Source organism: Corvus moneduloides, chromosome 1 (genome assembly GCF_009650955.1).
Source record: "Corvus moneduloides isolate bCorMon1 chromosome 1, bCorMon1.pri, whole genome shotgun sequence".
In the NCBI taxonomy this organism is placed as follows: Eukaryota; Metazoa; Chordata; class Aves; order Passeriformes; family Corvidae; genus Corvus; species Corvus moneduloides.
This window is the reverse complement of record NC_045476.1, coordinates 33,223,436-33,250,514: the sequence shown is the minus strand read 5'-3', so window position 1 is coordinate 33,250,514 and position 27,079 is coordinate 33,223,436. Positions and strand designations below refer to the sequence as shown.

The 27,079-nt window shown below is 39.7% G+C and overlaps 1 long non-coding RNA gene across 1 annotated transcript in view; it reads right to left on the bottom strand.

The window, feature by feature from the left end:
* Positions 1-8,097: 8,097 nt before the first annotated feature.
* The window catches only part of LOC116447665, a 48,906-nt gene continuing 29,924 nt past the window's right edge, over positions 8,098-27,079 (bottom strand). Inside the window, exons 2-3 of the long non-coding RNA XR_004241650.1 lie at positions 9,174-9,314; positions 8,098-8,262 (exon numbers count right to left, since the gene is read on the bottom strand). This is a non-coding gene — a long non-coding RNA (uncharacterized LOC116447665). The remainder of the gene's footprint in view (positions 8,263-9,173; positions 9,315-27,079) is intronic.

Sequence of the window (27,079 nt, the reverse complement as noted above, 5' to 3'; positions counted from 1 at the left end):
CCTGATGCAGGTGAACATGTATAAAAGACTGTAAAACTAGTCAGGAATTTCATAGGCTGAAATCTTGGCAAAACAAGCTGTGATTGTATAGAGTGAAAGTAATAATAGGAGAGGGAGAAAGAAGAAGGGTTTCTGCAAACACAGGCTCCCTCATAACCAGTGAATCCCTTTTTCCTCTTTTCTGTTGCTTCTGTGCAGTGTCAGGAATCAAACCAAACTGTACTTTTGGCAGCAGCTCCTGCTAGGTGTGAGCAGTGAACTTGCCCTGCTCTCCAAGATAAAAGTTTAAAAACTGAAATGGAAGCTGCTCCTAAGAGCACAAGCTGTTAGAGCAAACCAAACTGGAGCTGCTGTGTTTGTTTTTCCCTTTAGGATATCACCACAGTATTTTGCAGTCATGGCTTCATACCCTGAGGCCCTTGAATGCTGGAGAGAGGGATGCTAATTTTTTTCTATTGACTTCAGCAAAGCCCTTCGAATTAAACCTAGGAGTTTAGTTGGCTTCCTGAAGAGGTTAGTAAACTATTTTCAGTATGATTACTATTTAGCTGAAACTAAGCTCCTTTAAAAGCCTTATATAAGAGCAAGGTTTTTAGGCTTTGATTGCCTGTAGCCTCCATACTGAAAGCCCAAGTCTAATAGGTCAAGTGTAGGCGGCAGCGCCATGTGAGAAATCTGTCCAGGGATTGACAAAAAAATTTTCTGCAGTTACAGGTCTTTGTTTTGATACACACTAAGATTTAAGTTAATTAGTCCTAGACCTAGACATCCCACCAAATCACTGCTGCCAATCTGGTTTCTTTTTCTGGGACCCTGAATAAGCACGCACCCACATCGCCCCCAGCATCTTACGCCTTTTCAAGTACTCACCTCCCAAGCAAAGGCCTGGGTGAAAGCCACCAAACTGTCTAAATTAATTGCAGAGAGCAAAGGAAATATGACTGAGCCATACTCTACATTAAGAGCAGGTAACGTTTCTGACAATATAAAGGCAGAAAGATTTAGAAGGCATGGAGTGTTCATTTGCATCTGAAGCTGTGCCCTTCAGCAACGTGCTGTGTTGAAACCGAAACTGGTAATTATAAAGCTGATCTATGGATAAACACAGTAGAAGTCCCAAGCATCCTTATTGCATTCAGATGGTTGGTACCATGCACTTGGTGATAGCAGACCTTTATGTTCTTGTCCACTAATGAAAGGGTCTTTTGTCAGGGAAGGACATTCAGTCTTTGGGAAGCTGCCTTCTGTAGATACATCCTGCCCTCCCTACAAAAAGTTTGCATTAGCGCTAGCGTTAGCCCGAAAAGATTACAGTACAGTAACAAAATACGGGGTCAGACATGAGTGAGTTCATAGTAATGATTTTCTCACTAACAAAATGAAAGTTTCAATATTTCACTTTAGAGAGCAGGGCCCAACAGAAGTACATCCCCTCTTTATCACTTCAGTAGGCAGAGGCATTATTAAGGTCACTGAGGTATAAGGATGGGAAGCCAGAGGCCTGAAACTGTGCCTCTGTATATTTAAAAACACAGGCTTTAAAGGGAGTACTAGCAGGTAGCAGCTGTTATAAAATACATATATTAAAAAGGCAGAACTGAGAAGCAACTTTTTAAAGAGAGACACAAGATGAAGTCAAAACAAGAAAGCCCCTTCTGCCTTGGAATATGTGAAAATGCATTTCAAGTGTCCCCAAGTCTGTTCACTCCATTACATGATAATTTGTAAGGAAATCTGGAAATAATTGCCTTGGCTTTGGTGATGACAGAGCCTCTGGTACTGTCCAGCTGAAATTGTCTCCTTACTTTATTCTTTCTTACTGTCTCTGGAAGGTGTTTCCATACTTGTCCTATGATGCCTGCATTTTTCACTCTCCCAGTATTAACAGGAACGCAGGCCTTCATTAAAACAGGCCTTCATTAAAATTCTATTAATATCTGTTTGTCTCACACTGTGAATAAATTGTTGACACTTCCATGTTCTTCTAAACAAAGCCAAAAATAAAGCACTATCTTTCTGAAAAACACTTGACTTGTAAGAACAGCCAAGTTCTTGATGGAGCACACTATATTTTCACTAAGGGCTCCACTGTTGAATATTCTGGCAGCTTAAGATGTTCATCTAAAAACTAAATGCCGCGATAATGGATGCAACATTTCACAATTTAGTTGGGGCTCTGCCTACACGAGACATAGTTGCTGAAAAATGGACAGATGGAAAAAAACAAAATATTTCTTCAGGCCCCTGACTTTCACTAGCTTTTCACTCCGCAACCCTTAGAGTGAGATCATGAAGTTCCAGATAGGTTGAAAAGGAATCCAAATTTTGTAAATATCCATGTATTTACAAGCTTTCTCCCTTCTCCCCTGTCCCTCGTAAGCAGTACAACTTCTGCCCCTGTGTTAGGCTAGAATATAAAGGGAACCTAAGTGGCACTTTCTAACAGCACTGCCTTATGCCTTTAATATTTTGCAGAATAACAGGAAAGCATTTCCAAATCAAGTACCCAGCAGTTTCTTTGAAAAGGCTAATCTAAGCAGGAGAAACTGAATGTTTCACCTAGCCAGGTGAGTCAAGGGTCAGGAGTCTTCTGCTTCACATCAGATGCAATGTTCTTCACAGAAGTCTGTATGTCACATAAGAGAGTTTTGTTAAAACTGCAGTTTTAGCCATTCAAGAAACAATGCATCTTTCCAATGCAGATGTTTGTGCAAAAAATTTCATTATTCCAGGGAAGTGGTGCTTTGCTAGGCAAAATCAGAATTATTTGGCCTTAGTTAAACAACACAAGGCTTCCCCTTACCCTTTTCAAAGTTTTTTACATCTCCACTTCTTCTTCATTTATCCTTTTATACACTTAGGAGAAGTTCTCTTCCATATTTTTCCCCTTACATTTCCTCTCTCCCCTCTCTTCTGCTCCACAGAAGCTGCTATTTTAGCATTTGTGGTGGTATCAGCTTAGTCTGTAGGAGAGCCATGGTGGTCCAAGACTGCTCTAAGAGGCCTTCATTTGTTGTTTTCAACACATAAAGATATGAATAGATCTCAAGTCTGATTTTTTTTATTGCTCAGAAGCTCAGAGTATGGAGAATTCCTGTGCAAACCCTCCTTCACTACAAGCAACTGGTGCAGAGGTCTGGCAGATTTGAGATCAGCACTGGAAACTGCAGAGCTACAGCCAGGAAACATTTTACCCCAGATCAGTATGAACCCTTCAAGGATACTTACTTTTGACCTTTACATTAACCTGAAGAATATGCTCAGTGAAGTTCTTTCGTAACATCGAGCTTTACAATTTAGATCACTAGCAGGACTTTGGTGCCAAGTCACTTTCCCCATTTAACTGCTTGGCCCATTTACATTGATCTGAAAAAACTTCAAACACAGGATTTCCAGGAGTTTGTGAATAAATATCCCTAGTACTTTCAAAGTTGGTCAGATTTCTCACTGTAAAACTAGGCACTGCGCCTGATACCTCAGGTCTGGCAGGGTTCACTGTAAATATTTCCAGTCCATTCACACACAGTAATTTAGCCTTGGAGACATTTTCCCTCATCAATGAGTATACTGCTTCTTCTTTTCTGTGTCTCCAGACATGAATTGAAGGAGCATCCTGTTCCCAGGGTGTTTCCCAGGAAGGTTTCCTTGCAGAAGAAAAGCGAGGGTGGAATCATGACTTAAATCCTCCAATATGTTGCAGCCAGAGGAAAGCAAAGCAAAATACAACAAAAATGGGAAACAAAATATACACCTGACACTTCTAGCATTACAGTGGCTAGAAAAAGAGCTGGGCTGGGATTTTTCTGTATCCCACAACGGTGTGGCAAGCTGCAAAATAAGACGAAGGTATTTTGTTGGGAATGTAGCCAGCATGGTGCTGCTCCCCAGTGAAGCAGCCGACACTTGCCCACACAACAGAAATGTACTTCAAATCTGCTTTGAACTGTGTTAATCCATGTATGCAAATGCCTTGTAGCACAGGCCAGACACCTCACAAACTGGCTCTGCCTGAGAGCTACAGAAAAAATAGGCACATAAAAAGAGAAAAACATAGAAGTGTCATTGAGCAGAGAGAGAGAAAAGCATTAACACTATTTCTAGGTACATCCTTGAATGATGGAGCAAACCAAACAATTTTCCCTGTTTCATTACACCTGAACACAAAGAGAGGGATTCTGTGAATCACTCCAAGCACCTCCACCAGAGGTGCCTGAGGGGCCACAAGACCATACAGAACTGAGCCAAAGAGGCAGCCATTAAAAGAAACCTACTCATTAAATTTTCATGTTCATATAGTGATTTAAACCCAGAGCCTTGTAAGACAAGCATTTCAGCACATTATTTTCACATGTCTCCACCAGGTCCACTACATTCCCTCTTGCTATTTTTGCAAACACAACCAGTATTTAGTATTTTCCAGTTCATCCACTCTTAATGTGTGTGATTCCTCTTATAAAGCTTGGAAATAGCACCTCTTCCTCAAAGGACTTTGTCTTCTTCCACTTGGCAAATATTTCTGCTGTCACAAAGTAGAAGCCAAGACTGCTTTGGTTTGTTTGCTTGTTTATGCACTGGCATTCCTGATCTGCCTTTCCTGTAGCTATCAAATGAAGTGAGAACCATTAGCATCTCTGGAGCAGGACACTGAAAAGGTGTGCATGACCTTCGCTCAGGAAAATATGAGAATTTTCTCCTCTATCCTAATCTATTCCTTACATTAGTAGACAAAGGAGAGAGATTCATCTCACCTATCAGTACACACACATGCAACTTAGACTTCCTTTGTAGACACAGAAAGTAAAAGGCTCTTGCCTTTTATCATGCTTTATATCACACTCCACCATCTCCTATGAGAATAGCCATGTTATTGAAATGTGGTCTCTTTCCATTCACAGCAGCAGTCAAGGCTGACTGCTCAGATGTAAATGGTTATTTCGTACTCTCAGAGTTACGTGAGGTGGAGTCCTGCCAATGCATCCTGATCACATAAAAAACACAGAGCAGTAGAAGAAAAACAGGGGTTTCCTTGCAAAGAAAGTTAGTATTTTCAGTTTGCGTCTTCTGAAACAGCAAGATGACAAATGGAGATGGCACCTTGTAAGCTTTATATTTCCACTATTTTCAACAGTGGGAGCTTAGCTGACGAAGGAACAGAAGTGGCTGAATTTGTATCATTACATTCTTGGACTGTCACTGTCCTCTGTTACACAGCTATTTATAAAAATGTTCAAAAATCACACATTTTTTTAAAAAATGAAGGAATTTTTACTTTTCTCTTCTGGTGTAAAATAAAAGGGAGCAAGGACCTAGGCATTGGAGTTAAAATCCCTGCAGTACTGACCTGAACTAGCACCTAGGATTTCCAGAGCCATGGAACTGCCTTGACTTTCAGCTGCCATTGACACCTTGGACGAACTCTTGGCAGTGTTCTGCTGCAAACTCAACCAAAGAGGGGGTAGCGCAGGTGCACGGACTTCTTATTGCCTTTTTTGTGGTGTTATTTCCATATCAGTTTAGTCAATTTTCCTGTTTATTCACCTTGGTTATATTCTGCTCAGTGCGGGAGAAATCACTCTGGGTTCACATATCTCATGTAAATGCATAGCTTACATTTTTATTTTCAGCGTGGACAGCTTACATCTCTGTAAAATGCCAGTGACTGCCACACACTGGAGGATGCTGGCTTTTTGTAGTAACTTTCTGCAGAGAAATAGATTCATTTCCAGTTTAGTGAACTGAAAGGATCAGGCCGTGTGGATGCAATACGAGGAGAGAGAAGGGGGTTGGTGACCTCATTTCGTTACTTTCAGTGGAACCGCATCTATGCTGTTCCATAAAACTGCACAAATGTAAACGAGGTGTGAACTGCTTTCACATCTCATTTAGGTAACAGATGAGGCATGAAATGTGTTCCATGGGCACGTGTACCAGAGCAGTATGCTAAGGCTTGTGACAATGAAGGACTCCTTTTATCACACACAAGAACCCTTTCTCAGAGCACTGGATTAGCTCTGAAAGAATGTGTGAAGAGGAGAGATATCATCAAGGTATGGCACGTTGTCTGCTTTTATTAGCTTCAAAATATTTTGGATAATAATCAAAGTTCCTGGGGTCCTCTGTCATTGCAAAGATGGATTCATTTTCTTTTTCCACAAAATAAGTCACCTCCAGATGGTACCAAACAATGAAAATAGATAAGTGAGTAAACATAGTCCCTGCTCCTAGTAATGAGCTTCTGAGCCAGAATGCAGATTCACTTCTCTTGAAGAACAAAAGTCTAAAGTGAAAAAATAGTCTCCAGTCATTTTTTCAAAAAAATACAGGTTGCAAGAATGTTCTTGCCAATCACACAGCACATGTAACATCACAGGGCTTTTTTTGTTTTCTAAAACAAATACAGATAAAGTAGAGGAAAGTTAACTCAGGTTTAAGGTAAATGAACACAGCTATGAAAAAAGTTGGGAAAATGTGAAAAAAAAAAGCCAAAGTCATCATAAAATAAAAAAGTTAAAAGTAAAAATGCATTCTAAATTACAGAGACTCTGCAATGAACTATGCAACCCACGGAGAGATATTCATCCCCTTGTTATCAGGTGAGCATAGAAGGATATTTGCTGGCAGAGAGTCAGAGGAAAATCTAAAATGTATTTCGATGCCAGTGGCACAGTTGAAAAGTTCAGCAAAGGACACAGTCATGAGGAGAACTTCACATGCTAAGGGCAGCAGAAATGTAGACATCCAAGCACAGAGCAAAGCAAAGCAAAGCAAAGCAAAACTTCCTTCGCATCACAATGATAAAGAGTTCAAAAAATGTTCTGATTTTTGTAGAAACCCACCAAAAGTCACTTCAGATGTCTTCAGCATTTATACCTTTTATCACAGAAAAAGTTTGAATATACCTGTTCAGAATTTGAAGTACTTCTTTTTGAATTTTCTATCAACTGTGAAACTACTAAAAAAACCCAAAACAAGTATATTTTTGCTCAATTAAGCACAATTCTCTTGACTTAGGTTACCACTTTTATAAACATTAGAAATACAGTTAGAATTAATTATATTTTGTTCATCAGTAGAAATTATTTCTTAGGAATCACTGTGCATTGACATTGCTCAAGTCTTTGTCTTACAGTTTCTTGCAGTGTCCTTTTTTTTATTCAGGTAGGACACGTCAGGTACACACACAAATTGACTACTGATGAATAATGGCTTTACAATACTGAAAGAGTAGCTTGAAGAACCAAATACTTCAGCCATTACTTAGGCAAAACCCTCACTAACTTGAGTCTGAAAGGGAAATCTACTTGAAAAAAACCTGCATGATCAGGCCAAAAACTGCTAATAAAGGAAAACAAAAAGACTGAATGGAGAAACAAATAAAGGACTCAGAGTTCTGAGCAGTGCAGAAATGACCTGGAGGAACATTGCCAATGATTTAGAGAAGTCATCGCAAACATTTTTCTTCTTGTGTATCTCCCTCCAATTTAGGGAGCATTTGGGTGCTGTTCTTTAACATAAACACTCCCTCCCTCACTCTGTTCAATCTAATTGGTACATGCCAGCTCTCCTGGATAATCACTGTCATTCCCTCAATTAAGTGATTATAAATCTCTTGGCTAGCTCTCATTTTCAAGGCTGCAGACTGCCTGCATGTTAAGTTAGCACTGCTCCCACCTCGCTTCTCAACCTTTCTCCAACATCTCTCCCTCCATCCTTTTCCTACCCTTTCTTTAGGTTCTCCACCTCCCCTCATCATTCTCTCTGAATGTCCTTCCCGATCTTTACCTGAGAAGGGCCTGTTTTGCAGACCCAGCTGTGCCCCACAGAATCCACATGCAGCCAGGAGCTGCCAACAGATGCCCACAGACTGCCACCCACACGGTCCTGATTCATACCCAGCCATCGAGATCCCTTCAAAGTAGGTCTGCTGCCAATTAATCTCACTTTCAAAGGTGACTGGCATGGCATGGCATGTCAGCAGTCCTCTGGTATTCACCCTCTTTTCATCTCTGCATAGAAATGGATTCCCAGGAACGTAGTCCTTATCTGTCCTTTGCAGTCATTTTTCCTCTAGATCCATTTAGCGTTTTACTCACCTTCGAAGATGAGCATTCCAAGGACAGTAGAGACCCTGGGCTTTACACTGCAGCTTCAAACCACACGGTAGAAATGTCAGTCTGTGTGTCTCTGCCTCTCCTTTTCCTGTAAATGAGTTCATCTGTCTAGATAAATGGCAGCCATCTGCAGATCCTCTCGGAAAGATCACTGCCTCAAAGATAAAAGGTACAGTAAATAAGTCGTTTGTAGATAACCACTGTCTCAATTCATCATTTGACTGACTCTCAGCCATTAAACTTATTTGCTAACAGGCTGGAAAGACCAGAGGGTCCTTAAGTCTTTCTGTGGAGCACTCAAGGCACTTCAAAATATCATCTCTCTCAACAAATTTTTTCTTTTGCTAGCAGCATTGCTTTTTTTGTTGCATCTTCTGCAAGGTCATCACCTGGGAAGTGCCAATTGGGCAGCGTGTTGGCAGAAGCAAGTAAGCCAAAATCACAGGGTCTACCTGAAGGGTCATTCTCTCCGTAACTCCTGATATACTTCTCTCTCTTACTAGGACCTGTGCATACTGCTGAACTGATCAATTAGCCAACATGGTTTCAGGGATCAAAGATCAAGACTTTATCATGGTCCTTTCTGTCCTACTTCAGTGATCAAACAGGTCCTGCTGCAGTTCTCTCAGCACAGCAGGTGCAGACTCTGAGTTGTTGTGTTTTAATCTGATAGAGAGATGTTAGGATGGCATTTCACTGACAATGGAATATGGGGCTGAAAGGCTTTTAATTAGATATTCAAAGCCATTCAACATTTTACGTATTTTATTTAATGGCCTAGAAAATATGCTTTTTAGCATATAAGACTGCAGAATTAATGTCTGAGGACTACATTATTGTTACAACTTCATGCAGTGGAAAAATAGATCACCTTTCCTGATCACTTAATGAACAAATACCATTGCAAAAGCACCACTTATCCTTTACTAGAGTAAGAGCAAAGATACTGTGCTAATACTCTTGTCATTTGTATTTAAAGAAATGCACAGCACAGACAATTGTCCTATCAAATAAATCTATTGGTGCAGTAGAGTGCAAGTTTTTCAATGAATTGTTACTTACCTGGTGCTTTTTGATCTTTTGAGGTGTGTTTGCGTGAGGTGCTGATTCAAGGAGTCAATGAGCTTCAGTGGTGTTCAGCACACCTCAGAAGTGCGATCTCTCAGGTGTCCCTGTTCTGTGTTTCAGTCAGTCGGAGACCACCTCATACATAACAAAGACCAAGACTGAGAAACAGGAAGTATTATAGCTCTGCACACATCTTTTCAGAAAACCCAATTTGTCTTGTTGAATACTACACCCGAATGCTGATCAGGAATCCTGCCACTGAATTTATAATTAAAAAGAAAACTAACAATCTAAAAAGGCAGAATATTTTGATTACAAAGCCTTTAATTCATGATCAAACACAAACCTTAAATGAGAAATACTCTCATTAATCTCATTTTATGATTTTCAGATTTGTCTTCCTACTGTGCATATCTTTTCTTTTTCTTTCCCTACTTTTCTCCCCTGAACCTCTGAGGTACATTTTCACCTTTAAAACTAATAAAACTCTTTAATCATCAGGCTGTTAATTCAAATATTTCTTTTTTACTAGTGAAGAGAATTAACATGTTCTTCACTTTCCTGTAAGGGATTTGCAATCATCCACTAATCAAGATAAATAGAAGCAAAATCCCAAACTACCCGAGGCCAAGAGTTTTGTACTTGGGTGCTTAATGACAAGCACATAAATCCATACATAAGTAACCAAATAAACAACACAATTTAAAAAAAGTACAGAACTTCCAGCAATCCCCATGGATTTCCCCAGTCACTTTGTTTTCTTCATTGCTAGTGAAAAATTGAGTACTTATACACAATGCCTAACTGTGGGTATTCACATTTGAAAATATCTACTTGGGAAAAACTATTCTGAGAAACTTCCACCCCAATATAAGAAATTAAAAATATCAAAACTGTGCTGACGACTGTAAATTATAGGATTAAGAAGATAACTTCTTATATCTCATATAATGTCAAACCTATTGATTCATGGTGCCACTGATTAATGCATATTGACCTGAGGGATTTCAGATAAATAGCAAATAAAAGTGTAAAAGTGTTCCTAGTGACTGGTAAACCAAGGCATATAGGTCTGCAAAGCCTAAGGCAGCCACTGCATGATTTCACATTTGTTTTTGAAGCATACAGCAAGAAAATTGTTACTAGACTGAAACTCATAACTTTGTCACAGATTAGGGAGTGCTCAGACTGCCATTTCTCAATGGGCCTCACCTTATCATCCCTATACATCTGATCCCACAAAAGGGGAATTTCTAAATTCAGGCACCCTAGATTTTTGCAGGCAGCAGGTTTGCATCATTTCAAAATCTGAGAATGGGGCAGGGAATGGTAAAGAATTATAAGACCTAAAAAGTATTCAGGAGTGACGATTAGCCTTCACCAATATCCCTGCTCCTGACTCTCTGAAATCACCCATACCATAGCAAAACTTCTTTGATTTCCGAAATGTAGGAACATACCCCATTAGAAAAGCACCGAGAAGAATTCATACCTCCAGAGCTTAGAACAAAACCTCCACCTCAAAAAAAAAAAATAAAAACATCCTGAGGAATGACACATTGCCAAGCAGTTTGGCTGCTGCTAGACTGCCAGGACGTGCATTTCCCTTCAGGCATTTCCCAGGTGGCTACAGAATCTTCCAGCTGAAACCTCTGAGCTCCTGTGGCAATATTGACACATAGCAAAAGCACCAGTATCTGACCTATCTTTGTGGGACTGCAAATACAGGATGCTGTTTACTCAGGAGTGTTATTAGGCGTAGAGTCTCTGAGCTCCAGTTGTTAGTAAACATTCATTATCAGAATCTTCTATGAAAATCACAAGGAGGCAGCAAGTATGACGAGGCAGTCTTCTCAGTTTTTCTTATGCAACTGCCTCTTGGGACTAATTAGGGTTGCTTTTGTAATTCACAAGCTATAAATTCCTTCAGATGCTTTTGGAAACGCTATGTGGTCTCCTCAGTGAGATTCTGCTTTGTGCTGATACGGCAAGTCCGCTAAACTTCTCAAAGCATGTAACAATCTGTCTGATTAACACAGAGAGGAAAGCCGAGCATGGTGACAGAATAACGGCAGCTGGATTGTTAATTTGATGTTTCCTTTCCTCACTCACTTAAGGTTAATTGTACATCCTGCAGAAGTCTACATTCCATTCTCCTGCTAGACTTTTTTTTAATTAGCTGAATAACGCCATCTTATTTAATGACTGACCACAGCTAAGAGCAGGAGCAGACTATGCATACATTGCAAAAAGAGCAACTCAAAGCCATGAGATGGGAATCAAAAATGCTGGTTAATGTTGGATACCAAAATCCAGATATTCTCTCCTTTTGAAGGAAGCAAAGGATGCACAGCCACAGATTTTAAGTCACACTTAAATTGTTCCTTCCTTGTGGGCAGGTAGGACCCCCCATCAGACACAATAAGTATGGACAAGACCACTATACAGGTATCTCCTGGACACAGATTTAGCAGGATGCCATGTCCTTATGATTGCCCCTACGGGAAACAGTGAGCCCACAGTAGGAGCATAATGCACATTTGGGGTGTAGGTCTAGATAACCAAAAGGACATTTCACCCTGCTCCTGGTGTGTCTCCCACCTTCAGATTAGAGACAAAATACAGAGAAGGTAGTGGGTCAGCAGACCACCTGTAAAGGAAAAGGATTTTTTTTTGCTGAGGCTGACACTGGGAAAAAATAAGAGCAAGCTGATTGTGAGAAAAGAAAGACAAGGCATCAGCAACAGAATGTGCTGAACAGGGAGTGGCTGAACAGAACAGGGAGTGGCAGAGCTATCCATGGCCACCCATGCAGATGGCCAAAATCCATCTGCATAAGGAAGGTCTGGGCTCTGAAAGAAAATTAACAGATCTAGGGTTAGCTGAATATAATGGAAAAGACTGGGGGACACGAGATGCAAATGATATTTTAGCAAGATGCAAATGGTATCTTAGCAAGATTTTGAATGGAGATATTTAAAGGAGGCAAGATTGGAAGAAAGAAACAATACCTTTTATTAGACAAGGCAGATACAGGTGGGAAAAAACCAAGCAGATCTCATATATGCTTCTCCTCTTTTTTTTTTTTCAATTATAGCAGTTGACCTAATAAAAGATACAATTTCTTCCAAACCATCTCCCTCTAACATCCTGAGAGAATCACAAGTGAAATAACTTTTTATTACCATGCTTATTTTAAAATATAATATTTAGTCTTTCCTGTAAACATACTTGGAATATGTGAAGAGTTGATGGATATTATAGCTGTATTTTTACATCAACAATCTCCTTATTAATTATCGAAAACAGAACTAATCAGACTGGGAATTCTTTTTTTTTTCTTCAATCAGCTCCTTTGGTTGTAAAGTTTTTCTGTTCTGCTTAAAAAATAAAAATAAAATATTGAGTGGGAAGAAGCAATATAAATGGATAATGAAAGCAAATTATTATCAAAACGTTTCCCTCTTCACTGCTGCAATAAAAACAAATTGTATTATGCTAACAAAGCCAAATTGTCAAATACAGAACTACAATTTGGTTTAATATACCATTGCACCCTGCACATTCAAAATGTCCCAAAGTGTCTTATAATAGTAAAAAAACAGCCTTATTACCATATGTGTCTGATTTTGTTACCAAGCAAGCACTAAATTGAACAATTAAGCATCTAATATATTTATTAAAGCTTTCTGGGTTTTCTTCTCCTGCAGCTGTATACAGGGCTACAATCCTGAATTTTTTATTTTGTTTTGGGGTAGACCATAATTTTGAGCTTTAAAGTGCAAGAACTGATCCAAAACTACACCAGCAACTCCAAGCCTCTTGGACTACGTCCCTGTGAGTGCATTAAAGAGAGTCTCTGAAGGTTCACAGGCACTGGACAGGGATTGCCTTTTGCCCACACACAAGCTCTCAAAGGGTCCCCAAGCCCACTTTGTGACATATGTTGGGGGAGGTTGCATATAGCTACCTTATCCTGGAGTCTGTGAGACTCCAGAGTTTACAAACTCCTGAGTCTGTAAGACTTCAGTAACAAGAGATTAGGCACTGAATAAGTTTGTTTACAAGAACTATAACATCTTTGTCTTTGAAACATATATTTAAAGACAGATTTTCAGAAGAGATCTATTGTCATGTAAAGACCAAAATATGCAGCCAGATTTGCAGAATTGTACCATGAAGATGTCAATCAATTTTAAAAATCCCTGTCTCTTCCATTTCATTCCTATAAGTAGGAATTTTTTTATAAATATGACCCTCCAGTATAAAGAATTCATCTGAGACTAGCTGTAATGTATACAGCATCTAACCAAGTTTCATCTGAGTTATTTAAACCCTATCTCACTCTGTTAAATGAGAGTTCAGAAATCTCCCAGATAAAGGTTCTCAAGCTCGTCTCATTTCTGCTGCATCTAACTTTTCCAGCTGCCTGATCTCAGCCCCTATCAAAGTATTCTCCAAGTTCAAATTTGGGCATGAAGTGGATTTTTTTTTTCAATGCAGCCATCAAACCAAACTCCTGGGCAAAGAAAGAAAGAAATTAATAGTTTGAGTCACACCAAATTTTTAGAAGTTTCTATCTTACTAAACTCTAATCCACTAATGAACTTTTAACTCCTAACCCCGCTGAAATTCACATTCACCCCTTTAAAATAATCCCACTCTGTACCCACAGCTAATCGTACAATATAATCTCCTGTGCTGCTTACTTTTTGAGGTCTATTCATGATTGCAAGATGAATCTTTCAACTGCCCACTGTAACACATCCTGCTCAGTACTTTTGTGGACCACTGGCATATTCCTGACAAAAATGCAATAAACTATGCTGTCTTTCTTCCTCCACATAGCTACCTCTAGTACTCAGACAGTTATTTCCAGCTGCTGCTACCTTCCATCAGTAATGTCTTTTCCTGGTATCATTTATCTTCCTTTCAACATACTGAGGTCTTGGCAACACACACAGTAGATGTTTGATCGTGTTCAGCTCGGGATCTTTTAATGTACTGGCTTATCTTGGCAAGATACTCCACTGCTTGTCTTGCCAGCATCTTGCATATGCTACTAGCCTCTAAATGGTCTTCTTCCACAGCAGTGGGATCTACTCACTTTTCTCTGACGTAGGTCTGCTGCTTATCAGCACTGCCAGGATCATACTGAGGCTGGGCCACAGGGCAGATGAAGTCCATCTGGTCACTGATGCAATGCTCTCCATAGTTTCTGTTGGCTCCTCCTTCATCCAGCAGCTCCACTAAGACCCTTTGGGCCTGCCAGAGATGCAAGTTCTCTAAATACCTTTTCTTGCATGGATGTCTCTGTGATATCTAAGGAGTGCAGGTCAGGGAGTCAGGACACCTGTAGCTCAAATGGAATGTTAGTGTTATTCCATGACTACTCACCACCGAAGTCTTCTCGTGCCAAATACAACGTAATACCTTCTAGGGCGACTTTTGTGGCCAGTTTACCAACTCAACATTAGCCAACTGCTGCCACTGCAAAGGTGGATTATCTATTTCTGAAGTCAACTTCAGTTAAGAAAACTCCATGCAACATCTCAGCCCGTATGAAGAAAATAGCCCAATCTGGAGCTTTTTCTCCATCTATGCTATAAAACTCATTCAGTTTTCACCTGAGCACAAGTTGTCATCTAACAGCTCTTACATAAGGGAAGTTTCAGCTTGAGCACAGCTACAGGGCCACACTCACATCACCATCAATTCTTTCTATGCTCTCCTGCTTTTTTCTTTCTGGAGTAGTAGTAGCCACAGTTCATAAAGTTGTCCTGTTTCCCATTTTATGGACTCTTAAGGAGTGGCCTTACTCACTCCATCACTTTCCCTAGCACTCACGCTTGAGAGCAAGACTTCTGCATTCTCAGATACTCTGTCTCCTACCATTAAACTTTTATCTAAAGACCTTATCCTTGTTTTCCACTACATGCTCATTTGATCCCTTTTTATTTTCTTTTCTGTACAGTTGATCTTCTCCTGTTATTTGCCTGCTTTTTTCTAAGGCTAGACAAGATTTTCTGGAATCTCTCCTGTAAACGGATGTCAGTGGTCATACAAATGATTTTCCTTGGTTTTAACTAGTCAGTCAATTTTGTTTCCAAAGTCATGAAAGGAGAGCAGAGATCTCAGCTTGGTAACGCACATCTATTCACTCCAGGAACATGCGATGAGGCAGGCAAGTCCGCTCCATCAGGGACAGCACTCTAAGTCTTAACCAAGGCACCAAATAATTCCTTTCATAAACCTATCAAACTCCTTTTTTAAAACCTTCACGGAGGGGTTTTCCGCATTGTCCTGACAGTTGAAAACTTTATTCTAATTTCTAAATTTTTGTCATTAACAGATAGGACAGATCTTTTGTTCATTTATCATCATTCTTTGTCTTAATGTGTTTTTTATCCCTCCATAGTGTTTACTCTCCTGATGTGTGTGTGGATGGCACCCATCCCTGCTCATCCTTAATACTGCTAAACTAAAGAAAGCATATGCCTTTCATCTCTGTTTGCAAGATAAGGATCTCTATTCTCTCAGTTACTCTAGTAGCCTTCCTTCCTATCTTTTCCAGTTTGAATTATCTTTCTTGAGTAGGGGTGATCAGAAGAGCACACGGACTTCCACATCCATTGCAGAGAAGGATTAGCCCTTTCCCTTCTGTATTGGAAATTTCTCTCCCAACCAAACCCAGAATCACAACGCCTTTCTCAAAGTAGGACCCCGGTGTCTCACTGCAATTCTGTAGGGAATAGCATATGTGTGTAGATGCTGGAAAGGTTAGCAGAGAAATTTTCTTGCTTTTTACAGCTGCTTGTGAGAGTCTCCTTCCTCACGCAAGCTAGCTGTAAACAGTGTAGAGGCTTTTGTAAACCAAGACTTTATCTCACAGGTGCAAACTTGTTATGCACAGTCTTGTTTTCCACACTGAAGAAAATATTTTGAAATGGGTGTCATAGCATTCAGCCAATCACTCTGGGAGGTGTATGGTCAAGCACCCAATAATGTCATTCCTCTATTGCGAACCAAGTTATATAAATGAGGTGATAATTAGTTAAATAATGCCATTTATCCTGGACTTGAATTCCGTGTCGTTCTTCTCGCCGTGCCTGGTACAACAGCAACATATGTGGATCCTGCATCTTGATCAAGGACTTCTACTACTTCTTCATTTCCATTATGATGCTTGTTACAGTCTTGTTGGGATCACTAATGTTGGATATGTCTATCAGCTCTTCTCTTTCTCTGTTTCTGCATTATCCCAGGCAAGAATCTCAACTGGGTTATACTACTGATTTCCTTTTTTCAATCCCACCTCCTTTGTCAACTCAGTACGTGGACTTGTCCTTACTTCTTCCTCTTCTGTGCAGTAGTCAGGAAATGCAGTATCTTGACAGACCTAAAACCTTAAATGCTGCCAGATGTTTTGCTTCTGTTTTGCAAAGTACACTGCTAAGTGTGCTCTCACTTGACTGACCACTGGCAATAGGCTTCTCTTTCAGACCTCTAGCAGCGCACCAAAGCAAAAAGATCAACTCTTAGCTATCCTTTTCCATCTCTTCCTTCTTTCACCTGTCATCTCCTCCTCCAAATCCCTTGCTTGCATCTACAAAGGAAGGCCACAACCCAGCTTGACTAAGGTACACAGAGCAACATGGAAGAACTCACCCAAAATGTTGTGATGCACATATAAAGGCACTTTTGCTTTTCAAGTCTCAATCTGCACTTTAGGAGAGATGGGACGATTCCTTTACCACAACGGTTGTTTGCAGCAGATTCTCTCCAGCACACTCTAGCTCTGGAGGACAGACTTTTTCCTCAGCATTTTCACTCCTGCTGCCTTCAACAACTTCCAAAGCAATCATTATGGCATACATCAAAAGCTGTTCATCTGAAGTTCTGACAGATTTCTGGAGAAAAGCTGGGGGTTTATTCATTTAACAGACACCAGTGAAGACCAGCTCCAGGTTTAAAAGTCTCTGAGTAGCCTAAATGAAGTTATTTTTTCCCCACTTTAGCCTTAAAGCCAAAATAGTGTTATTTTCTTAATAGCTTACCCCAGCTTGTTTTCTTTCACAAGCAGCAGCACTTTAAGTAGAGAGCCCACACGGTAATAATTTACTTGGGGAGAACAGATGGAAGTGGAGAGGGTCAAGGCTGAGTTGCATGCTGCGGCTTTTTGTGTGCATTCATCTGTGCTAGTTTTCCATTTTTGACAATGCAATTCTAAGACCATTGGTATTTTTTCAGACAGTGAATTATAAAGTTAAAAAGGTAACAGGACTTAGCAAACAGATAGGTCACAAACTAAATTGTACTACACTGTGCCTTCTTATTTGAGTTAGCGGGTCAAATTCTGAGTACTTTTAAGGACTCTAGAGAGAAATTTGTGAGGAAAATGGGGAGAAGAAAATTTACACAATTTCACCCATGTCTCTGGTTTGAAAATTGCCTCAGTTAGTCCCCTAACATATATAAAGTTGCCTGAAGACTGCTCTTCTTCCATCAGCTGCCAGCAGCTTCGAGAAGCCCCAGCACAGAAAGGGAAAGGAGAGGCACAGTGGGATCCCAGCCACACAGGTAAATAACACAGTTCATCCAATGATGATCCTACTTAATATTCTCCACTGGCTTTTCAGAAGAATCATATTAAAAAGAATGTAGGCATTCTAAAGCAGATTTCTTCCTCTATTCTTGCCTTCATTTCTAGATTAGTTGAAGAGATGAGGAAAGCAATATGTCTGCATAACATTGCATGTCTCTCAAATATATGTACAAACTGTGAAACTTTTTAAGTCTTTGTAAACCTGGTGTTCATCCGTGAGGGTATCTGTCTATGTTATCCAGCATTTTGGAACAGGCTGCCCAGGGAAATGGTGGAGTGGAAGTATTTAAAAGACATGTAGATGCAGCATTTATATAAACACAGTGGACTTTGCAATGTTAGTATAATGATTTTACTCTACAGCCTTAAAGGTCCTTTCCAACCTAAATGATTCTATGATTCTAAAAGAAAGAGGAAGACCAGAATAAGAGCATGTTTTCTGGATTGAAAAGGTGTACTTGGTTGTTATAGAAACGTGACTTTTGCAAAGCGCCCTTTGTGACAAAATAGAGGTCCTTTGCATTAGCAGAGGATCTTTTGAGAAAAGATGTAAAATTATGTGTGCAAGATATATAATTTGAGAAGTTACAAAAAAATCTTCCCTTTGTAATCAAATTAAGGCAGCAGATACTTTCTGAGTCAGTAACAAAAGCAAAAAAGCACATTCGTCCAAAAATTTTTTTAAACTCCCATAGATAAAAATGGAGGAGAGACTTTTGCTGGCTTCTCAGCAGCAGAGGTAGTTTAGCTGTTGGGGGTGTTGCAGTCTCACACACATTCAGATTCAATATTCTGCCAAGTTCCCTATCATGTCATTTTCTTAATAGACAGGGCATGTGGGAGAGGATTGAACATTTTATCAAAAAGACTCATAACAAGGTCTCTTTGGTTGACTTCCAAATGTCCTTTGTAAGGGATCACATGCTTCTTTCCCCACTCCATAATTTCTTTCTGAAAAAGGGAGATTTAATGCACCTAAGGAGACAGGAGCATGTGTGAAAGTCTTGTCAACTGCTAACAAAGTGTCTTGATGCAGACATGAATTTGTACAGTGTATTTGCTTTTGGGGGAAGATCAGTTTTACACATGTCCTGCTTATTTTTCTCTGACCTTTGAAGGCTCATTCAATGTGTATACTTGATTAATTTCATGATCCTAGCCAATCTGCATGAAGTGCTGTGTTTGAGCATGTGTAATTAGCCATCTTTTCTTTGCTCTGTTCCCATAGTCTGAATGTAATGAGATACATAATGCTTTCCTAATGCGCTAGAAATTTTATAGGGTTTTTAACTGTCAGTTTGATTTGCTGTTGCTGTATGTTCTTTTTGTAAATTGATCCATTCTTTCTCTCTCAACACACCAGAAATTAAACCTTTCAAAAAAGCATTCTTTTCATCCACATCTAGCTAATATATAAAATGTATATGTAACACCACCATAGAATACATATGCACAAACACACACACAGAGCATATGTTTAATAAACAACATCCTCTCAGTATGCTTCCCTGATGCCATGTTTGGGTGTTAAATTCAAGCAAAATTCCCCAGACCAAACATTACTCTCCAACTCAGATTTGCATATGTACAATCGACAGAGTGGGCAGTCAACACTCAGTCTCCCACCTTATCCATAAAAAAAGTGTTCTGTTTCTGGGATATACATCTCAGTTTCGCAATCAGTTGCACATGTACAAACCAACAGACAATGATGCGCCTGCAGAGGCTAATGCATATTTCTCTCACAAGAGCTGCAGAAGCAAAGATCTTCAGTTTGGCAGAAGAAAGAACTCCATTTTGATCTACTCAGTAAACATAATGTACACATCCCAGTTTAGATTTTCACTGTATGTTGAACCTGAGATAAAAACCCTGATGGAGATTTGTGGACACTAGCAACATGTTTTCTACAGCCTGATCATGGTCAGGGACTAGAGTCCTCTTTTTCACAGCTTAACAACAATCTTTCCCGAAACATGACTTCCTTTAAACCTTTCAGAAGAAGAAAATGTCATGGGTATCACCACTACTGTAGCCACATAATGATTAAGGATTCTCCACAACAGTCCTGAAGTTTATGCTATCACCAGTATAATGAGCACTTATATAAATAAAAGACCAATTTATTTTTTCAAGCTTATTCTAACAAAAGCCTGTCTCTTCCACAAATCTACCTCCTCACAAAAGCCAGAGAGATACAACAAATTTTAACATGATTTGCCCAAGGCTCTATAGCCTAAGACAACATCAAGAACAAGAAATGGGACTTCCTGATTCACAGTCCCATGGTCCAGTTCATAGATCATGAAAGTAAAGATATTTTGCATGTGTTTGAGAAGAAATATTGGTTCATGCATAAAGTTACTGTAACCTGTGGAAAGGACAGTAAAGGCATTTAATGAAAGAGACCATAAATAAATCTCCATTCCTCTGGAATAATGACTAGAACATCAGAAGATTGATTTTACAGTTTACTATTCAATCAAAATGACTCATGCTCCAAAAAATAAATTCTTTGTCTAATTCTTAATCAGCTCTAAAATAGATGAACTACTCTGTACACACTTTCTTGCATTGCTCTCTGCAGTTACACCACAAATGCTCCAGCCTCCTTCAGGACTGAAATAGGTGTTTTATCATGATCGAAGACTGCATATCTACAGCACTGACTACATCTATGCTGTCCAAGGAGTGAAGGCTTTGCTTCAGTTTAGCCACCTGTAAGATTGTAAAATTAAATTGATTTATTCATATCTTTCAAAGGGTGAGGATTAGCTGCCCAGGGGGACTAAATGATGGACTGTACCCCTATGAAAAATCCAGCAGTAAGTTTGCAAATACTTGTTTTCTTATGAGAAATCCATGTTTAAATACTTCTCATTTTGCTAGGAGAATCTATTTTCAGGAGAACAGGGTGAAATTTCTCCCTGTTTCTGCTTTTAACATAATAAACTTTTACAAGAAAGAGTTCATTTCAGTGACAATTCTAGGACCAATGTGGACTAATGGTTTGTATATTCCTTCTGCAGGCACTGGGAATCTACACATAGATTATGCATACATGTAACCACGAGTAAAGTCATGGGATCTTGTAACAGTACTTGGCTATTCTGCTAATTCCTCATGATAGATAAACAATATGTGTCTCACTGATACTGCTAAGAAAGCAGATAATGCAGAAAATTTCTTTCAAGAAAGAAAGGAAAGAAGGAACTTGGAGGAGGGAACAAAAGAAAGACTATGTACCCTAAAGGACACATTAATCATCACAAATCACAAAAATATTTAGAAACTGGGGTTTGTGTTTGCAGCTACCTGCCCACCATACAAATTTGTTACTTAAATCACAATCACAAGCCAAACAGAGTATGGAGGTAAGAATTTAAGGCAATGCCAATTTTTTCTGTTCTGTTTTAAAATGTATTTTCTAATCTGGTTTAACTTTTTTTATGTATCATGTATCTGTCTTTGGTATCTCCTTTGTGCTTCACTGTCTTTCTAGTCTGTTAACCTGTCATTTATGCTCTCCAGTATCTGCTTCACTTTTACACAGCTGCTTTTCTTGCATTCTTTTCTGTCATCCTGCACCTACGCTCCTTTTCCCATATAGTTTCCAAAATGCGATGCAATTCTTCATCCCCAGATTTTGTTTGGTAGAGGACAAAATAAATTGCTCATTCCTGTCACTGCCTTGAGATTTTTGAGACAGCTGAAGGCAGTATTTCAGAAAATAACATAGCTTCGGTTCAATCTTAACACCCTTTTGGCCAGTCTACATAAATATCTCCATCTCTAAGTAGAGATTATGTTTCACTTCAGGTCTAAATATCTCTTCATGTTGTCTGTCCCTCCAAGGCAGCACTAGTGCTGGTTTAGTTGTCTGCAGAAGAATCAGTGCCCTCTCTGACACCTGAATCACCTGCTCACACCACACTATCTTTCTCTTTTCTGGTGTAGCTGTCTGCAGAGGAGGAATCCATGTCAGCTCCCTTTTCTACCAGACATTTTAGCTAAGCTTTAGACCTGAATGTTTTTCTTCCCTAATCTGATCCCAGTCCTTCACTGAAATGCTATGCCTTTTGGATTTAAGCATGTTGGCTGTGTTAACAGCTCCAGTCTGTTTTGTGTGTGGCAGAAAATCTGCTTTCATTATTTGCTTAGTTCTCCATTTGTTTTCCTCTCAGCTATAAATAAACAATGCAAGTGGTGTATCTTTCTGAACTGTTCCTCTTTGTCCCATGCCAGGGACAGGAGGAAATTGATGTGAGGGTGTAAAGAGAATCCATCCACAACATGAGACAGGACAACTGAGAAAACTAATATAGAGGATGGCACATTTTGGGGCAGTTGGTGTCTTCAGGAACAAGATAAGGACAAATGTTTTCTTTTTTCAATCCCTGCAAATGTGATTTCACTGTCAAAAGCGAGCTGTTCTCTTTGGCACATTAAGAACTGAAAACCAGGAGAAACACCAGTAGAGAGTAAAGCATTCAGGGGGTCGGGGGGAGAGAACATTAGCCCAGCTCTTTACTACATGACATGTCTAGAAGACAGACCAAAGAAGGGATTATTATTGCCATCTCACAAGAGAAACCCCTCCCTGAGCTTCATGTAAGAAACACATTCCAAAGTTTTTTGAGAAGTCCTGCAGGGACCACAACTCTTTTTTGGCTAGGTGTGACTTCCCAGACGTGAAGTGTTCTGCTACCAATCCAACAGAAACTAAACAGGCAAGTGTGAAGCGGTGAGGATAGAAAACAAAGGTATTTATGTAGCTGTACTCTGCACAGCAATGACTGACAGAGACTTTACAAACAGAGGTCTCTGACTTCACAAACTGAGGTCTCCAAGATATTGAATTATGTGGTCTGAGAACATGCAGGTTTTGTTGGGGTCCTGGGGTCTTATACCTATGGAAGGCAGGGGATAGGCACACAGCTCTTCTGATACTAGAGCATGTATCCCAAAAGGATTTTTCAAAACTATTCTTCAAGGCTGGTTTGAATACCTCTCCTTGTTGCATTACATCAGCACTGTGCAGCTCTGCTTGAGCACCTCCCTTCCCTTAAAACCAAATCCCCAGTTGGTTGGAAACACTGCCCACATGTTTTTAAAAAAAAAGTAAACTGGAAACACAAAGGGACAGCCAAGGTTCCATTGGCAAATTTGGGGAATGTTCCTTTCAGCACTGAAGAAAATAATCAGTCAGACCTGGCAGTTAGAAGCAGGAGTGATCACCTCATTGTCCAAGAGGAAAAGATATCTTCTACTTAGCTGGAGGTCACCAAACATTTTTATTTTCATACAGAAGATCAGCAAGCATGAAGCTAGGTAACCTAATATTAAACAGTAAAGGCTCAAATGTTTTGCATAGCTACTTTATAATTCTCTCTTTCTGCTGATAACCAAGGGGCAACAAGCTGAAAAATCCAAGAATATCATGTCAATTCAATGTATATCAATGTTGTGACACAGTTTTTATGTAAGATGCGTTTCAGACACAAATAATATAAACCTTCCATGTTGAAGCTAGGGCACTTAGCTAGGGCACTTCAGAAACTATCACTGAAGTTAGAGTAACTGTAGAAGTTAGGGAATAAAGGACAGAGGACCCTCCTGTAAGTCCTTTCAATCTCCAGATTCTGCTAACTGATCCATGTCAAGATAGAAAGGCTTTAGAATTATTATCATTGTCCTTCATTCATAAAACCACTGTTGTAGGGGGTGTATATTACCCTAAAACGCATGAGATTTTCTAAAACTTGTTCCTACTTACAACAAAACTTCCAACCAGAAAATGTATTGGTCCTTTCCTCCCTGCGGCATACCAATTTCTCAGGTCTATCAACTGCTCAGCCACTCAATAAGGCAAATAAATATCTTCTTAGGTCCACTGATCTTTCTCATTTTTGAGCTAAGACAAATTTGAGGACTGAGTTAAGCTTGATTTCCCTGATGGATGATGTGATGTCCACGCCCCAAAACAAGTTTCAGAAAATTCTATATTTGGTTCAAAAGTCAGTATTTCTTATATTGAAACATCATCATTTCAAGCTGTGCAGCAAAATGAAGGTTGTATGCAAAAAGAACAAAAAAATCCCCACCTCCTAAAATCTGTAAAATGAGGAAAAAAGCCAGAATTCCTGTGGCTGTCTTGCTCATTTCTTGACTGACTGTTATTTTTTGTTAAAAGGCAGTGCACGGAGGATTAGCCAGAGCAATTTGTTGATCACACAGGCATCCCACATTCAGTGCTGTTCTCCATTAATGGACTAGTGGACTAGCAGAACATGAATAACAGGGCCACACGCTACTGACTGCTGTGTACAAAGCAAGACTGACTTTCACACTTATGAAAGAGTAAAGACCAGAAATAGGAGGAAATAAGCAATTTTTATCCAGACTTTTTAAGTTAAAGGGACACCAAGATATTAATCTCTTATTACACTATGTAAGCGAAGCAATGCTTACACAAAGAGTAAAAGGTTGTGCTGTGCCCCAGGACATGAACTAGCTGCTGCTGAAATTTAGAAGAAAAGTTTACTGAGAAACTCATCCTTAATTGACTGTGAAAATATTTCTTGCATCTTTCACATAGGCATCTGTCTCTGTGCACCCTGAGAGTGCCCCATAGTCTAACTATAGCAAATGCAAGCTACCAATAAATTATTATTTTTCTTATTCTTAGTGATTCAGTGAGACCATAGCCTGAAAATTTCAGAAGTATCTTTGTGTGTTTTCTTGCTAATCTATTGATCTGATGGGTCAGTACCCAACTGCCTGTGCCCTGCACTTTTTCTGACAGAATCTTTTCTCATAACAACAAATCCTACAACAGACCACCTAGAAGTGTTTGGAGAACTGTGTCAGCACATGAATATACCAGTCTGGTGTGACGCTCATTTGCAGTTCCTAAATCAGTTCTAAAATGCTCCGCCAAGTTTTTCAATTAAGGTCTAGAAAAACAAGATGTCCTTGCTGAAGACGTAACCCACTCAAAACATGAAGGACAGGGGTGATAAGGGGTGTTGAGCAATGTCCCTATAACAGACTTTCAAGCAGCTATGCCCACCTACCATAGCAAACTTATTTATCCACTGAAAATAAACAATGACACTTGTCTATACAAACTGTACGTGCTCCCCAGATAAGCAAAAGGTGTTTTATTTGTCAGGCCTACAGAAGCTGACAGTGGAAAACCTGTTCCCTCCTCCTACTCCCATCTTTCCCTTTTCCTTATCCTTTCTCCAGCACAAGCTTCCTCAGAGCCAGTACTCTCCTACACTGCATAAGAAAATATGCCTCTGAATAACCTCCATCTCTTTTGCTTATGTCTGTTCTTCACTTTAAATTTTTGTCTCTTTCCCCTTGGTGCCCCTTTCAGCCCTTACTGGTCTTGCTCTTTCTTATCCCACCTCTGATTTCTGCCCACCCAAGTGCTCAGACATTATTTTCCGTCTCCCAAGTTTCCAAACACCTGAATCTAGCACTTCTTCACCCTTCCATGAACCTTCTTTCCCATTCATCATTTGCCTAGCAAAGGAGGTAGTAGCTACCATTTCTTGATGCTGTTTCCTTGTTGGAGATTTTCTACATTTTTTTTTTCCTTTTTCCCAGTTCCTGTGCTGGACACCCACTTTGTTGTCATTTCCAGAGCTGGAGAAACCCAAGAGGAGAAGAATGGTGGATAACGCCCCATGAGAAGAGGCTGAATGCAGGCCTGTGTTCAATGCACACAGTAAGCACCTAAGAAATCAGTCACTGAAAGACCAACCATGGGGATATTTCACAAACCAGACAGAAGGCTTAAGAGGGCTTAATCCTCTGCTGAAAAGTCAGGTAGGTTTTCTTCCCAATTGTACCAAGCAGGTACCATCCTGGCAGCTCTTTTAACCAAGGAAAGATATCTCATCTAATAAGCTCAAGAAGCTTTGTTTTAATACCGGGACACCTTTGCAAAATCAAATCAGCACTTCCATTAAAATGCCCCCAAACCTCCAAAAACAAGTTTCATGGAACAAAACAAAAAAACCAACCCACCTGAAGGCTAGGAGAGAACATGTCACAAGGGAGAAATAGTTATCACAGAAATCTGCAGGAAACAGGCATCACACCTGCATCTTTTTGACAGAAGCTCAGTATTAGATTTCTCCTATCTCCATTTCATACTAGTTCCTTTTGAGATAAGATGGGTTTTTAGAGGATTCAGCCTTAATACTACCAGTAGTTTAAGACCATGAAATGGAGAAAATAAACCAGGGTTGTAGCCAAAGGCTTTATGTTTTTTTCTCGCAAGTATTAGATTTTTTTAAAATTTCCATTGGATAGTCAGCTAAAGTTCTTAAACAAACTGAAGACTAAACCAGTCATTTCTTGTATCTTGATATTTCCCTTTAGAACGGGGACACAGTTTTATGTATCTAAGTACAGAAAACCCCGCAGAAAAAGAAAATGCTACATTGCAGGAAAATGTTACATACACAGAATTGAAATAATTTTGTTATTCATGCAGGTGACACAAAGCCACATTACAACACTTTTACTTCAATTAATGACACTATTTCACAAGAACTCCAATTGCCTCTAACAGGACCATTCATTTACAGCCTAACTCCAAATATGCTGTAATCACAGCCAAGGGTTGCATTGACTTCACATTTCGAATCAGCCCTTGGTAAAATAGTGTTGAGCACAAGGAGAAGTATCAGGACGTGGCTCGTAATGAGGAAGCTATGGAAAGTTAGCCTCCTTACTATCCTCACATTGTCAAAGGTGCCTGGCTGATGCACAGGATGAAACCTATGTATCAGAAGATTAGGGTGAAATCAACCATTAAATTAAGGACAGGAAGGGATGTTTCTTTCCTGCTCATGTTGGAAAGAAACCAACAGGGGGTAGAGAAGTTATTTGCTTTCCTCCGTGTTAAGACACTGTCATCTTTTAAGGAGTGCACCTAATGCCATTGCAAGGATCTATGACACCAATGACAACCACAGTCATTCTTCTTTCCTTCCTGTAGCAGGTGGCAATTTTGAGGTCCTCTTCTGCTCTTGTCCTCAAGTGAGTCTTGTAGGTAGTAGGAAGAATTTTGGAGGTCATCAAGTACTGTCACACATAGGGAGACCACTTCTGATTATTTTGGAACTGGAAAAGTGAATTATACCTAGTCACAACTAGTCTTTCTTGGTATGATTGTACCTGTGTTCAGTCTATGCAGCACTACAGAATAGGGTGGAGCAGTTTGAGATGCTGTAATTTTAAGTAGTTGTGTAGTCTGTGTTTTGCTGGGTTTGAT